The 13,793-nt window shown below is 46.3% G+C and overlaps 1 long non-coding RNA gene across 1 annotated transcript; it reads right to left on the bottom strand.

The window, feature by feature from the left end:
* Nucleotides 1-411: 411 nt before the first annotated feature.
* Nucleotides 412-7,387, bottom strand: LOC123331629. Its single transcript, XR_006548372.2, has 3 exons — nt 6,770-7,387; nt 4,326-4,401; nt 412-1,045 (listed from the first exon to the last, which is right to left on the bottom strand). It is a non-coding gene; the product is annotated as an uncharacterized LOC123331629 (long non-coding RNA).
* Nucleotides 7,388-13,793: the final 6,406 nt, after the last annotated feature.

The following is a 13,793-nucleotide window of genomic DNA, read 5'->3' as shown; positions in this document are numbered from 1 at the left end:
CTAAACAGAATGACTGAGGGCTCATGTTCCTCAGGAACATACGAGAAATGGCAGTGGAGATTTCATCTTCTCTGTTATCCCTCATAAGGCAACAGTTCTGAAGACATTCGTTCAACACATCTTTGGTCTACACTCGAGGGAGCTTTTGAGGCCAGGCTGGAGAGTTCCTAGCCAGAGATTTGTGGTTAGTGATAAAGCACAGCAGTGATACTATTTCTTCCTGGTTCTCAATCTTCTTATTTGTAGAATGAAGGTTTGCATCGGTCTTTTAAGGCTTTCACATAATGGAAAATAATTTGTGGGTAAAGTGAAAGTGTTAGTCACTCAGTCATGTCTGACTCTTTGTGACCCCATGGACTGTAGCCCATCAAGCTCCTCTGTCCATGGCAAGAATACTGAATCCTTCTCCAGGGTATCTTCCCGACTCAGGTCTCCTGCATTGCAGGCAGAGTCTTTACCATCTGAGCCACCAGGGAAGCCCAAAAGAGAGCCGGATGCTCAGTCAAGGCACCACTGGAAATGAACCTAGGGTCTCCTGTTTATCAGCAAGTGAACAGGAGATCTGAATTGGTGGGTAAGTCTTGGTTCAAATCCCATCTCTGGCACTTACTGCTTATGTGACCTGGTTTCAGTTTACGTCTCAGTGTAATAAAAGGATATTTGCTTCACAAGGTAAAGGTAAAAAGCAAATTAATTAAGCATGTGAGTACAGTCCATAGAGTCACAAAGAGTTAAATACGACTGAAGCGACTTAGCGTGCATGCCTGTGTAATTGTTAAACTGCAGTGAGATGTTTTACATGATATGTACAGAGACAGTCTTCTTCCATCACCATCCAGCACACTTTCCTCCCCATGGAGATGCTTACTCAACACTGGATTGATTACTTATTGGATTTAAGCTGACAACAAAATTGTACCTGCAGTATAGACCAAACTCTACTTAAAAGAAGAGTTTATCTGGAGCATCTCTGTTGAAGATGGAGATCCCAGGCTAACCATGCCTCCTCACGGGTGAAAGCATCTAGGCACACAATATGAAGGATCTGGGAAAAGGGAAAAGAAAATCGGGTACCTGAGCATGAGTGTTAAGTGTGTATTATCTGCTTCATTACCTCAGTGCGTTTAAGACAATAGTCATATTATTATATCTTGTGATTCTGAGGGTTGAGAATTCAGGCCACAGTTTAGCTAAGGGATGTTTCAGGTCCTCATGGCATCAACTGAGACCAGTCTGTGGTGTTTAGATGGTGAGTAGGATGAACTGAGGTCTTCCCAGTGGCACTAGTGGTAAAGAACCCTCCTGCCAATGCAGGAGACCTAAGAGACATGGGTTCAATCCCTGGATTGGGAAGATACCCTGGAGGAGGTCATGGCAACCCACTCCAGTACTCTTGCCTGGAAAATCCCACAGACAGAGAAGCCTGGCAAGCTATGGTCCATAGGAACACAAAGAGTCTGATACAAGTGAGGTGACTTAGCATACACACACACATGCAGGATGAACTGTAGGGTTCAAGACAGCTTCACCCACACCTGGGGGGGCCTCGGTGTGAATGGCTGAAAAGCTGAGCTCAGCTGGACTGTCAACCAGAGCAGCTCAAGGGGGCCTCAGGGTGGTCACACTTCTAACACAGTCAACTGGGGTTTTGAGATTGTGTCCCAAGAGACTGAGGCATGAACTTCAAGGCTTCTTCTGACCAAGCCTAAGAAGTTATGCAGTGTTGCTTCAGCCACATTCTGTTGGACCACTAAGGCTGGCTCAGATTCAAGGGGATGAGTAGCAAAGAATTTACAGCTCTCTTTAATCTACTCAATACCTGAGCCTCAGTCCTGTTTTGTAGAATGGGCTGTGGGTGGGTACCACCTTTTTCATCCTCTCATCCTTCCCAATGTCACTCTCAATCTCTTCCTCGCCAAGACTGAGATATTACCAGGACAACAGAACACCTCAACAGGTAACTCCAAGTAGGGTTGCCAGATAAGATACGGGGTATTCAGTTAAATTTGAACTTCAAGTAATTATAGTAATAATTTTTAGTATGTATTTCTGGAGACATACTTACACTAAAAGAAAAAAAAAAAAGATTGATCATTTGAAATTCAAATTTAGCTGGTTGTCCTGTATTTTCTTTGTTAATTTGAGCAACCCTACTCCCAAATGACCTGCACGGGCCATGTAGCATTAGGAAGAAAAAACTTCCATTAATTTAAGCCATAGAGACTTGGGGATTGTTACAGCCCAACTGCCTAAGATGACTTAATTTCTCATCTTTGATGAAAAATATTTTGATTAGTCTTAAGTGAAGCCCTAATATTTGAAAGGAAGTAGGCAGCTCCTCTACATAATAAAAGAGAAAATTAAAAGCTCTGAGATGTTATTTCAGAAGCAGAGATGGAGAGAAAACTGATAAAATACTGCCTCAGCCATCCAGGAATCACTTGTCTACTTGGAAAAGAAAACAAGAGAAAAAAAATGATGGTAGAGAGTAGTCCTGACTAGTCCTGAGGGCAGAGAGGTCATTGTGGGTTTGGAGGAGGCACAAACGATTTCAAGAGAAAGGTGGGCTTGTCTGACCTGGGGATGGCCTAATAAGTAGGATTTAGACCCTGAGGAACAGGACTTCCCTGGTGGCCCAGTGGTTAAGAATCTGCACTTCCAATGCAGGGGGCATGAGTTCAATCCCTGGTCTGGGTTCGAAGACCCCATCTGCCATAGAGTGTGACCAAAAAAAGAAAAAACAGACGCTGAGGAGCTGGAAACAGGAACGTTGTGCGAGAATCACCATGGCTACATTAGTCAGTGCTGTCTCTTTCCAGCTTCTTCAGCCCCTGTGGGCTTAGGTTTCCAGGTGGAGATGGAGATCAAGCTCCAGGTGGCCACTGGACCCTAGTTCACAAATTGCTCGGATGCTGACAGATCGACTGCATGCCACCACACAGGGGTCGGTGACTACCCTGGGCCTCTGGACTCAGAGTTGAAGTAAAACCACATTGGCAGGGAGTGGATGTTTCAACACACAAATCCAAACATTTTTGCTAACTTTTGTCTGAAACATCAGTGTCATAGGAAAGCTCCTTGGTATTAAGGGCCTGGCTCTCTTCATCTTCATGTGACCCTGTCCTACGCAGCCCCACCCTTAGTGGCTGGTTGGTGAAATAAACATACGGTAATCATTAGGCTGCTGCTGCTGCGTCACTTTAGTCGTGTCCAACTCTGTGTGACCCCATAGACAGCAGCCCACCAGGCTTCCCGTCCCTGGGATTCTCCAGGCAAGAACACTGGAATGGGTTGCCATTTCCTTCTCCAATGCATGAAAGTGAAAAGTGAAAATGAAGTCACTCAGTCGTGTCCGACCCTCAGCGACCCCATGGACTGCAGCCTACCAGGTTCCTCCATCCATGGGATTTTCTAGGCAAAAGTACTGGAGTGGGGTGCCATTGCCTTTTCCAAATCAACAGGAGGAGGCCGTAAATACTAATATATTGAGACCCTTTTAGCTGCTACAGTTACTGCCTTGGACCACCAGGGGGCAGCATGGCGTCTTAAACGATAAACCATGGCTGGGTTTCAGAACCAGGATGGATGTGATTCTCAAAAAAGCTAATACAATTATGTAAAATTTAAAAATAAAATAAAAATTAAAAAAAAATTTTAAAAAACACCACATTGTAAACCAAATATAATTAAATAAAATAAGTTTAAAAAAAAAAAAACAAACAACAGTTGGACCTGGATGCCAGACCCTGCCAACATTTTCCTGGGCCCACAGCAAAGGGAGACAGATAGAGGCAAAGTGGTCATATTTTTTTTTTTTCTGTAAAGGTATTCATTCAATTTGAAGGAACACGCTTTGATCTAAGATTGTCTTTCCCAATACATATTTTATCATTAAAACCTCCTTTCTTTTATGAAATGATGGCAACAATATGTGGTAGAGGTTTTTTTATTGTTAACATTCTTATGTAATCAAATAAATAATGGTAACCTTCTGGTATTCAAAAATGATTTTAGAAAAATACTTTTTAGGTTTATGAAATCGAAAGGCAGAGATCCATTTCTGTAGAACATCAGAATGAGACAGGGCCCAGGACATAAAAGAGGGTAGGGAGATAAACTTCATCTTCATCCCCAGCCTTCTTTCCCACCACCCACTGCTCTTTTCTTCCTGCCAACCCCATTCCTGGTCAACAGGCCAGCTTAGGGCTCTCTCCCAGCCCACCCTCCTCCTAGTGGAAAGCCATTCTCAGGAAAAACTCTGCTATCAACAGCTTAGACCTCAGTGAAAATTTAAATCACTCTTTTCCTCACCCAGGAAAACCTACCTTCCATGTTCAATCTCGGATCTTAGAACACAGATGTGTGTGGCCAGTTTAAGTGTTTCAGGCATCAGCAGAAGATCTGGGAATGAAAGGCAGTCAGCAAGACGCTGAAATCAGGCCATCCAAGGGGCTCCATGATGCCAGTGTGCTTTACTAGGGAGACAGAAGAGCCACCCCCGCAGCAAGAGGACCAGGTTTTCAGACAGAAGGCCCCAGTGATTATTCTCCCCTCAGCTCTCTGGAAAGTCACAGGTTGAACCCATAAGTACTATGATATTCTGGCCCTGATAACAGAGCTTTCCATCCAGAGGACCAGAGCAGCCAGGGCACGAAGAGCCTCCCCAAATCATAAAGGTCTGCTTCCGTCACACCTCAAGAGGTACTATCCACAGTGCACGTGGAATACAGCACTCCTTTCAGCACTGACTGCACCCAACAAATCGACAGACCTTGGCTGAGACCTACCATGGGTGCCATGGGGACACAAAGGAATACCAAACGCCAAAAGGATGCCTGTAAAAATACTCCAAGACCATTGCCAGAGTTGAAAAAGAGTTGACAGCTGGTTTTGGAAAGACTTGGAAAGGCTTCATGAGCTGGGCCTGAAATAAAGGGTAAGGTTTTGACAGGAAACATGAAAGGAAAGACCTGTTTCAGTCAAGATACAGCCTGACTCAAGGGCTGGAACAGAAAGTACAGGGCACAAGGCCCAGTTCAGTTTGGCCAAAATATCAGGCAAGTAGCAGGAAACAGAGAAATGATAAGGAAAGGCAAGAGGCTTTGCCAGGCAGGCAGAGGTGGGCGTGAAGGCCCTGGCCACAATGGACCTCTCTGCAGCCTCGGTTGTCCCTGTTGCTTCTGTGCCTCTCAAAGTCACCTGAATCTCTGTGGCCCTCTGCTCTGGGACGAGGGGACAGCCCTCTCTGCTCTGAGACCCTCACACCCTTCCTGTTTCCTCCCTAGGGTCCCTGAGGTCCCACAAGCCCAGACCTCCCCTGGGAACTTGGCTGAGGGTAGATGAGAGCAGCATGGCCTCCCTGGTTTCAGGCACCCCAGTGCCCCCTCTCGTCACCCCACACCCCTCCCTTATCTCTTACCAACCTGGGACCACTGTGTCTATTTACCACTTGTGCTCCCAAGTCTATCAGAGAAGACCTAAACTTCTGAAACTCAAAGGCCAAGAAAAGAGCCCTTTTCTCCAGCACTCTGCCTTTCCTGACATACCTTCCTCTGCTTACATGGAGCAAAGGGGTCTGCTAAGAAAATACCAGCAATTAAGTGACTCATAATTTGAAAATACTGGGACTTCCCTGGTGGTCCAGTGGCTAAGACTCTGCACTCGCAGTGTATGGGGCCCAGGTTCCATCCCTGGTCAGGGAACTAGGTGCCACATGCCACAATTAAGAGTTCAAATGCGGCAGCTACAGATCCCATATTCCCTCACTAGAAGACCCCCCAGGCCGCAAGGAAGATCAAAGATCATGTATGCTGCAACTAAGGCCAGGTGCATCCAAACAAATAAGTAAATAAAAAATAAATATTAAAAAGAAAGGGTATCCCACTGCCCCACTCAACTGCCCGGCTCACTGAACATGTGTAAAGGTCTGTTTTCTCTGGGGTGAACATTTCAGTCAACCAGGATCACTGACCATATGATTTTGCTTTGCTGTCAGTGCTAAAAACAGGAAAGTACTAGGCACCAGGACAGAATAATCATCCTGCAGTAAACACCATGACCTTCCCCAGTCCAGGGATGCTAAACAACCCAGGGGTGGGGATGAAAAGTGCTGAAGGAACTGAGAAGTCTCTCCAACAAAGGCTCTTTTTAACACGGTAACCGGTTATAATTTCAGAGAAACACCAGCAAAATGCACTTGGCAACTCATGGGATGACACAGAGGCATCATGGAATCCTCTCGGGGGGCTCACCTCACATGTGACTTTTGCTAGGACTCTGGTCCACTCTCCACAAGCAGCTGCCCCACCACAAAAAGAACACTAGACTTCTTTTTCATATTCTTGAAAATAAAACTATTATAGGCTCCCCTACCCCCTTTTGCCCCGGGATTCAGTCTTTCTGACTTTTCGTGTTTCCACTGTAGTTGACAGGCGTCTGAAATCTGTAGCGTGTCTGCAAAAGGCAGAAAAACCACGTGGAGTTCCTCAGCCTGAAACCTAATTTCTGGTAGGAAGGTACCATCTGGTGGATATTGGGGAAACTGCTCACGTCCAGGGCTTGAAAAGGAGCATCTGAGTGCAGCTCGCCCGACAGAATGCCAATGGAAATATCACTCGGAAACTTAACGACAGCTTATCACCCAAATACAGATCCATTCCTTTAAATATCTAACGCCACATACAACTATTCTCAGAGCCAATCAGAAGCACCAGAGTCTGTCTCCCGGCCTCCTTTGTCCAGTTTACAATGACAGCCGTTTTCCCCTTACCTGAAGCTTGGCTCTCGGAGGTTTCCATTACCCACGGTCAACTACGAACAGGAAATATTAAATAGCAAATCCAGAAATAAACAATCCTTACGTTTTAAATCACGCACCACTGAGCAGTGTGATGAAATCGCGCGAAGTTTTAAATTCCGCCCAGAAGCGGATCAGCTCTAGGTCCAGCACATCCGCCCATTGGTTACTTTGTAGCAGGCTGGGTATCAAATCAACAGCTGTGATAATCTGGGGCTTGAGTTCAAGTCACTTTTATTTAGTAATGTCCCCAAAATGCAAGAGTGGTGATGCTGGCGATTCGGGTGGATATACCAAAGACGGAAGTGCTCTGAGTGAAAAGGGGAAAGGTTTCTACTTAATGAGGAAAGTGGGAAAAATCATATGCGGAGGTTGTTAGGAGCTACAGAAAGAACAAATCTATCCGTGAAATTGTGAGAAGGGAAAAAGGAATCCGTGCTCGTTTTGCTGTCACACCTCAAACTGCAGAAGTTAGAGCCACCACACGTAGTAAGTGCCGAGTTAAGATGGAAGAGACATTCAATTTGTACAGTAAGATATTTTGAGAGAGATTACATTCACATAACTTTTATTGCAGTATCAGTTCAGTTCAGTTCAATTGCTCAGTCGTGTCCGACTCTGCGACCCCGTGAATCGCAGCTCGCCAGGCCTCCCTGTCCATCACCAACTCCTGCAGTTTACCCAAACTTATGTCCATCGACCCAGTGATGCCATCCAGCCATCTCATCCTCTGTCGTCCCCTTCTCCTCCTGCCCCCAATCCCTCCCAGCATCAGGGTCTTTCCAATGAGTCAACTCTTCGCATGAGGTGGCCAAAGTATTGGAGTTTCAGCTTCAGCATCAGTCCTTCCAATGAACACCCAGGACTGATCTCCTTTAGGATGGACTGGTTGGATCTCCTTGCAGTCCAAGGGACTCTCAAGAGTCTTCTCCAACACCACAGTTCAAAAGCATCAATTCTTCGGCGCTCAGATTTCTTCACAGTCCAGCTCTCACATCCATACATGACCACTGGAAAAACCATAGCCTTGACTAGACGGACTTTGTTGGCAAAGTAACATCTCTGCTTTTTAATATGCTATCTATTGCTGTGTATTTTTATGTAATTGTATTTTATTAGTGGTTATTGTTGTTAATCTCTTATTGTGTCTAATTTATAAATTAAACTTTATTACAGGTATGGGGCTTTTGTGGTGACTCAGAAGGTAAAGAATCTGCCTGCAATACAAGAGACCTGAATTCCATCCCTGGGTTGGGAAAATCCCCTGGAGAAGGGAATGGCTACCCACTTCTGTGTTCTTGCTTGGAGAATTCTATGGACAGAGGAGCCCGGGGCTACATTCCATGGGGTCCCAAAGAGTCGGACACGACTGAGCGACTAACACTTTAACTTTCATGCATGTACAGGAAAAACATCATATTAGATTTCAGAACTTACTATCTATGGTTTTGGGCATCCAATGAGGGTCTTGGAAGGTTTCCCCTCATGGGTAAGTGGGGAAAGCTATAAATCAAAGAGCTGTTCATTGTCTTTTCTGTTCCTCCTGACATATAATTCTGCTTCTCTTTATCATGGGCATTCATCTCTGAGAGTTGTAAATATCTTGAGAAATCTAGTCATCCTTCGTTCAACCCTCCAAGGACAGATTCACACATTATATGTAGTTAATCATTCTGCGGGGGGTGGGAGGTGTCCTCTCCCCAGCTCACCTCAGCCCCTTCCTCTGAGACTCTGCACCCCCCAGACCCCAGCCACACATGTTGAACCGGGATGGCCATGTCACTCAAGGAAGGCAGCCAGATTCTCTCCCTCCTGGCATTTGGGATTGGGAATCGGTATTCAGAAATCATGAACTGGTGCAACTAAACCTGCGGTGAGGTGGGCTCAGGTGCTGAGGGGCAACTGCTGCCACGTCGTGCACAGGAAGACGACCAAGACTGGCCAGCTGCAAGCAGACGCCAGCCCAGAGCAGAGTCTGCTGCAGAGAGACGCCTGTGCTCTGGAGTTATTTCTGGTTAACACACACACACACACACACACACACACACACACACACACACACACACTCACATACACACACACTCACACACACACACACAGTCTGATGATCTATCAGTAGATTCTGAGCTGCCAGACCTCTGAGTTCACCTGGGGAGTCTGAGGACTGCACACAGATAAAAAATTACTTCTAATCGAAAAATTCTGAGCAATTCTATACTCTATATAATATATAATATCCGTGATCAACAATGAGTTAAGCCATACTGCCCAGGCCTGTCTGAAGATTCTAGCAAGAGAGGTGTTATACCTCTGCCCACCCGAAAAGCAGGTTTTATCCAATTATCTTTCATGATGTAAACGGTATGGGGTAGAAAGTGCATGGTGATGCAGGAAGGAGACACCTACCCCCATCACAGCAGTCAGGCCACAGTGGGTGGCAGACAAGGCAGTCAGAGGCTTCTCTGAGGGTCCCTGTGTTCCCCGGGAAGTGCCTCTGAAGTTTACTGGGCAAGCTCTGGGAGGGGGCAGAGGCAGGACTGGGTAGATGGAGAGCTGAATTTCTATACTGCCCAAATCAGTCTCAGCTGCCAATCCAGTGGCTTATCTTCTTAGAAAACAAAACTCTGACCTGTAGAGGGAGGGAATGGAGAGAAGGTGAAGGACCAAAAAGGGGAGAAGTAGTACAGTAAAGAGAAGGGGCAGAGAGCAAAAGTAGAAATGGAGTGGATATTGATGGCATCCCCCCTATTTCTTACTTATAGACACTGCTTTTGAGGGGATGGTTTAATTTGCTTTACATAATACCTGTCATAGACGGCAGACCACCAGGCTCCCCCATCCCTGGGATTCTCCAGGCAAGAACACTGGAGTGGGTTGCCATTTCCTTCTCCAATGCATGAAAGAGAAAAGTGAAAGGGAAGTCACTCAGTCATGTCCGACTCTTCAGGACCCCATGGACCGCAGCCTACCAGGCTCCTCTGTCTCTGGGATTTGCCAGGCAAGAGTACTGGAGTGGGGTGCCATTGCCTTCTCCAAGAAAGAACAGAATGAGAAAGATGTGATCTCCTAGCGCAGGTGTCCCCTACCTCCAGAGTCTAATGCCTGATGCTCTGAGGAGGAGCTGATGTAATAATAATAGAAATAAAGTGCACAATAAATGTAATGCCCTTGAATCATCCTGAAAGCAAACCACCCCCCAACCTGAGTCCATAGAAAAACTATCTTCCACGAAACCAGTCCCTGGTGCCCAAAAGTTTGGAGTGTAGACTGCCTGTCAGGGTTGCCCACTTTGGGCCAAGATGTCCCAGTCTTTATACCCTTGTATCTGTCAGTCACTGGGTGAGGGTCTCCAGGCAAAGGCAATGCCTGGGAGGCGGAAGCCCTGCAGACCTCCCAACAAGGGGCTGGGGGAGGGATAACAAGTCCTTCCCCGAGGGCGTCACCAATCACTGAAAACCAGCTGGTGGTTGTCTGGAACTGAGGTAGCCCCAGGCAGCTGGGGTGCAGAGTGTGTGCTCTTCATTTCCTAACATGATGTTTATTCCGTTGTTAAGGTCTATGCCCACTAGGGCAGTGGGCCCCAATCTTTTGAGTACCAGTGACTGGTTTCATGGAAGACAGTTTTTCTATGGACTCGGGGTCGGGGGTGGTTTGCTTTCAGGATGATTCAAGGGCATTACATTTATTGTGCACTTTATTTCTATTATTATTACATCAGCTCCTCCTCAGATCATCAGGCATTAGACCCCGGAGGTAGGGGACACCTGTGCTAGGAGATCACATCCTTCTCATTCTGTTCTTTCTTACCCTCATGCAATGAGAAATGGCCACAGACATTATGTAAAGTAAATTAAACCATCCCCTCAAAAGCAGGATCTATAAGTAAGAAATATGGGGGAATGCCATCAATATCCACTCCATTTCTACTTTTGCTCTCTGCCCCTTCTCTTTACTGTACTACTTCTCCCCTTTTTGGTCCTTCACCTTCTCTCCATTCCCTCCTTCTACAGGTCAGAGTTTTGTTTTCGAAGAGGATAAGCCACTGGACTGGCTAATTCTTACTGTGAATTGAGTGACGGCTAACATCATTCTTGTCCAGTGTAATCCTCTATTCCTGCTGTGGCCCAGATGTTCAACTATATCTAGACAGTCTTTTACTCGGTCTCCCTTCTCCATTTCTTCCCTACTCCACCCAGACCACTGAATCCACACAAACCAACTCTCAGTATCTCTTTTGTCAAGTCACTCCCTGGCTCAATGACTTCTCAGTGCCTTACATGCCCAGTTCAAGGCCTAGGAGCACTAGATGAGAAGCCCTGGACGAGAAGCACTGGACTTGTTGCAGGAAGGGGGACCCCTTCCAGGGCCCGAAACTGGGCTCTCGTCTAACGCTCGGAAATGAATTGTCTGAGGAGACACATGTGCTGACAAAGCAAGAGATTTTACTGGGAAAGGGCACCCAGGTGGAGAGCAGTAGGGTAAGGGAACCCAGGCGAACTGCTCTGCCGTGTGGCTTGCAGTCTCGGGTTTTATGGTGATGGGATTAGTTTCCGGTGGTCTTTGGCCAATCACTCTGATTCAGAGTCTTTCGTGGCACACGCATTGCTCAGCCAAGGTGGATGCTAGCGAGAGGGATTCTGGGAAGTGGACGGACACGCGATGTCTCCTTTCAACCTTTCCCAAACTCTTCCTGTTGGGGGTGGCTTATTAGTTCCGTATTCCTTATCAGGACCTCTTGTCATATAACAACTCATGCAAATGGGTACTATCGTGCCTGGCCAGGGTGGGCGGTTTCAATCAGTGTGCTTCCCCTAACAGACTGAGGGGCCCTGTGGTTCAGAAATGAAGAGTGCACGTTGTGCAGCCCAGCTGCCTGGGGCAGATCTCATTTCCACCACTTTCTGGTTCTATGACTTTGGGCAAGCTGCTTGTACTCTTCTGCCTCAGTTTTTCCATCTGTGAAATGGAGGTGAAAAACAACATAACCAGCTGTGAGTATTCAATAAGATAATACACCCAAAGCACCTAGGACAGTGGCTGGTACACAGTAAGGGCTCTATAATCTTACCTATTAGTAGCACTGTTAGTACTGTTATTACGACTCCCATTCATAGCATCATTAGTACTATTATTTATGGTATGAGTACTACCGGTAGTAGTAATAATAATCACTGAGTACCAGATAACTGAGTGACTTTGACCTTGAACAAACCACACCATGTTGCTGAAAAGAGGCTTTGGTTTCCCCACTTTATTTATTTATTTATTTGGTTGTGCTGGGTCTTAGTTGCAGCGTGCAGGATCTAGTTCCTTGACCAGGGATAGAACCCAGGGCCCACTGCATTGGGAGGACAGTGTCTTAGCCATTGGACCACCAGGGAAGTCCCTCCCAACCTTTAAATTGAGAAGATTGCCAAGTGTCATCTCCAACCCTGGAATTTTGTTTCTCTCTTCCTCTTTGTGTATTCAAGACCTACCCATCAATACACATTACCACGTTATTGTAGGGTGGCTACAGTTTTCCGTTCACCCTGAGAGAAGCCTTCGTTCCTAGAGTTGTCCCTGCACCCCTCCAGGTGCTGTCAGTCTTACTAGATAAAGGACAGAATCTGGTCTTTGTGATTTCTTTGTTTTCCTCTAGTGCCTGGAGCAGCTCCTCCTACAAAGGCATTCAGGAAGTGCTTATTGGCCAAATAGATGCCGCCGAGAACCAAATGTTTTTTGGCCCCTTTCAGCTATTTGTCCTCCCTGCCTCTCCCCCTCTGGAATCACTTCCCCAGCAGAGGGCCTGGAAACGCTCTTTTTTCATTTGCCAGTTTAATTTGCCACCATCTGTCAGAGGACAAGTTCTCAGAGGCCTGGAGCACATTTCCAGGCGTTCAGCGGGGGGAGCATCCGCCTCCAGGCAGAGGGAGTTTACATATCGGAAAAAAAAAAAAAAAAAAACAAAAAACAGACCGGCAGTAGGAGAGAGGAGGGAGGCAGACACTGCTGTAGATACTCTTACAGCCTCCAATTTTTAGTTCTCCCCACTCTCTGGGCACTGATAGAATTTTAGGAGTTGATTCCTAAACATTTAGAGAAACTAGTGTCGTCGAATGGCAACCCACTCCAATACTCTTGCCTGGCAAATCCCATGGACGGAGGAGCCTGGTGGGCTTCAGTCCATGGGGTCGCTAGGAGTCGGACACGACTGAGCGACTTCACTTTCACTTTTCACTTTCATACATTGGAGAAGGCAATGGCAACCCACTCCAGTGTTCTTGCCTGGAGAATCCCAGGGACGGGGGAGCCTGGTGGGCTGCTGTCTCTGGAGTCGCACAGAGTTGGACACCACTGAAGCAACTTAGCAGCAGCAGCAGCAGCAGTGTCGTTGAGTACTGACATCTTCCAGAAAGATAACCTCCTAGACTTATCTTTTATTCTTTTGTAGGTTAATGGCTACAGCACCCACAGAAGTAGAGACACCGGTAACAGACAGTGAAAGTGTTAGTCACTCAGTCATGTCTGATTCTTTGCGACCCCATGGACTGTATGTAGCCCACCAGGCTCCTATGTCCATGGATTCTCCAGGCAAGAATACTAGAGTAGGGCCATTCCTTTCAGAAGGAAATGACAAAAAGTCCTAAGATTCATGGGTTATGGGTAAGGGAGGTGGGAAATGACAGTTTTTCCTAGAAGTATCAATGATAAAATCCATAATATCAGATAAGGAAGTCTCTACAATGTGAATGAGCAGAGCAGTCTTAGACCAGTATCCTCTGCCTAGAAAGTCAAAAATATACTTATGAAAATTTTAATCTGTGTATATTTGGGCCTGTCAACTGCCCATACTGAGGATACTTGCTAGGGTTTTTAAAAATATACATCCCTTTTCAGATGTAGCCAGATTTCTGGCAACTTCAACCCTCCAGAATACAACCAGGATCCTGGGGTCAAGTAAAAACATCACAGCATCACTGCCTCCCTGTATCACCAACTGGCATGCATTCAAGAA

The sequence above is a fragment of the Bubalus bubalis genome, chromosome 2, assembly GCF_019923935.1.
Source record: "Bubalus bubalis isolate 160015118507 breed Murrah chromosome 2, NDDB_SH_1, whole genome shotgun sequence".
Taxonomy (NCBI): domain Eukaryota; kingdom Metazoa; phylum Chordata; class Mammalia; order Artiodactyla; family Bovidae; genus Bubalus; species Bubalus bubalis.
Note: the sequence above shows the minus strand (reverse complement) of the source record. Positions and strands in the feature narration are given on the sequence as shown.